This window comes from Schistocerca piceifrons, chromosome 3 (assembly GCF_021461385.2).
Source record: "Schistocerca piceifrons isolate TAMUIC-IGC-003096 chromosome 3, iqSchPice1.1, whole genome shotgun sequence".
NCBI classification, from domain to species: domain Eukaryota; kingdom Metazoa; phylum Arthropoda; class Insecta; order Orthoptera; family Acrididae; genus Schistocerca; species Schistocerca piceifrons.
In genome coordinates, this window is record NC_060140.1 from 350,590,097 (window position 1) to 350,592,645 (window position 2,549).

Below are 2,549 nucleotides of genomic sequence, written 5' to 3' on the forward strand. Positions count from 1 at the left end.
TTTCTTCCTCAGCGCCCTATGCGATGAGAAAGCAGTCGTAAAATTAAAGTTTGTTTTTAATTATTTTTCTAGTTATTTAACGAAATGGTTATTACATTTTTGAGTTACAAGCATAAGTAAATTATCAAGAGACACGAAAATCTTGAAATACATGTAAAAACAGCCTCATATTCCTGATTCAGTGACATTAGCAACAGCTTAATGATGGAGAAATACTTTCGAATATATGTATAACTGCAGCTTTTTCCACTCAAAACAAGAGAATATAAACACATATTTCATGCATAAAAAGAATATATTTCATTTGTTGTCTGTTCTTATTATGACTTTCCTTGACGCGTAACAACTTTGTAGGGGGCCTCATGTTTCGCACGTCTTACACTTCACATGACATTCTGATACATAAATATTTATGTAAATATAATTACTTTCGCTTCAAAAACCAATGTATTGAGGATTCAGATACAGCAAGAATTGTGGAATTGGTTTCTTCTGTATTGGGAAACAATTTTATTGCTTTTGTTCTTTCATTGTCACGTCTATGTGGTTTTCTCCTTCAGCTACAGTTGTGGTAGCTTATCTGCTCCGTTAAATAATGTAGGTACTGCAGTCCATAAACGTTATTATGGTATACATCCACTAATTTAGCCGAAAGTGTAGCGAAGAGAACTTCACGTTTTTTAGTAGACATACGACATCTTTCTGCAAAAGATCAGGTCCTCTGCTGTTTACTAGCATCTTTTTCTTCTTAAGGAACACGATATTCTCTAGTAGGTGTCAGTAGTTTACAAGAAAATGGTAAATAAACTGTTCCGTGGTGTAGCGGTGCACATCTCCTAGAGTCATTATTATCCGTAAAAGCGACAAATGTGGTGTTTTCTTTTCGTTTTTGCTCCAATTTATTGTGCAACAGACACTCCCGTTTGTAAAAAACCATTCTGCAGGCCTACATGAACAAGATATCGGCGAACTCAACAGTATAACTTCCTGGTCGATTGGGGCGCTGCAGTCGCAGAGATAGCAAAAAAAGAGATTGAGAGTCGCGACGCGTTAGACTGTGGTTGTATTTCGGCTTTTTTCCAATACAGACGTCGCCTTGTAAGGGTAGAATTAAGATTCTTAGTCTGATTGTTTCACGACTATATTCTTGCAGTGGAGAGCAGTTAAAGGGTTATGATAATAGCTGAAGGCATTTGCTGTTAAAGTTGTCTAGTGGGTCTTACAAAGCGATTATTTTCAACTCTTCCCAAAGCGGTTGTGTTTCAGGGGAAGTCTGCACTTTGGTACGTAAATACTCTCGTTTATGAGGGGCAAGTTCGTGGATCTAATTTCTTATTGTTCGATAACCGAAATTAATACATGCCAACCTGTTCAGCTGCCAAAGAAAAGTTCGGAGTAATTTTCAGTAAGAGGAAGCTACAATGGACTGGATACTGACGTGATTTAATGGATTAAATATTTTGTTTTAAACATGGTGATTTTCAAATTTTGCTGTTGGAGTTGCTTTTAATTAAGAGTTTTAATTTAAGTATCGTTGGTTAGCATAAGTATCTTGACTGTAAACTGTACATGATTAAAACTTGTTTCATTAAAAAGGAAATAGTGACTGCTCTTTATAAACGTTTCCTTGCTTTACGGATTAGATCAGAGTTTAGCTGAGTTCCCTCTTCTTTTAAATCGTTGTTTAGTGAAATGATGATAGTAAAAAGTACTGTTAATGTTTAATGATAAATAGTAATTGTGGTGGTGGTGGTTAGTGTTTAACGTCCCGTCGACAACGAGGTCATTAGAGGCAGAGCGCGAGCTCGGGTTAGGGAAGGATTGGGAAGGAAATCGGCCGTGCCCTTTCAAAAGAACCATCCCGGCATTTGCCTGAAACGATTTAGGGAAATCACGGAAAACCTAAATCAGGATGGCTGGAGACGGGATTGAACCGTCGTCCTCCCGAATGCGAGTCCAGTGTGCTAACCACTGCACCACCTCGCTCGGTCAATAGTAATTCTCTAAGTGTTGTTATGTTGCAAGTAAATAGCAAAAAATTTTATGTTTTTTCTTTTAAATGAATTGTTGGAACCTTGATTGTGCGTCTACGCTTTTCACTATCAGCCACTGCCAATAGAGTTTGATACGACAGTCGACACACTCACAGCGGCATACAGACTGAGATGACGAAACTCGTGGGTCAGCGATATGGACATATACCGAGTGCAATGGTGTAACTGTCCTTTGTACTCGGGTGATTAATGTGAATAGGCTTCCGACGCTATTATGACAGCACCATGGGAATTAACGTACTTTAAACCAGGAATGTTAGTTGGAGTTAGAGGCATGGGACGGCCAGTTTCAAAAATCTTTAGGGAATTCAATATACCGAGATCCACGGTGTGAAGAGTGTGCCGAGAATACCAAACTTCCGTTATTAACTCTCACCACGGATAGCGCAGTGCCGACGGCCTTCACTTAACGACCGAGAGCATCGGCGATTGCTTAGAACTGTCAGTGCTAACAGACAAGCAACACAGGATGAAATAACCGCAGATGTAAAGTGA

The 2,549-nt window shown here is 38.9% G+C and overlaps 1 non-coding gene across 1 annotated transcript; it reads right to left on the reverse strand.

Annotated features, from left to right (window-relative positions):
- Window positions 1–1,913: 1,913 nt before the first annotated feature.
- Trnaa-cgc lies at window positions 1,914–1,986 on the reverse strand. The gene has a single exon. It is a non-coding gene; the product is annotated as a tRNA-Ala (tRNA).
- Window positions 1,987–2,549: the final 563 nt, after the last annotated feature.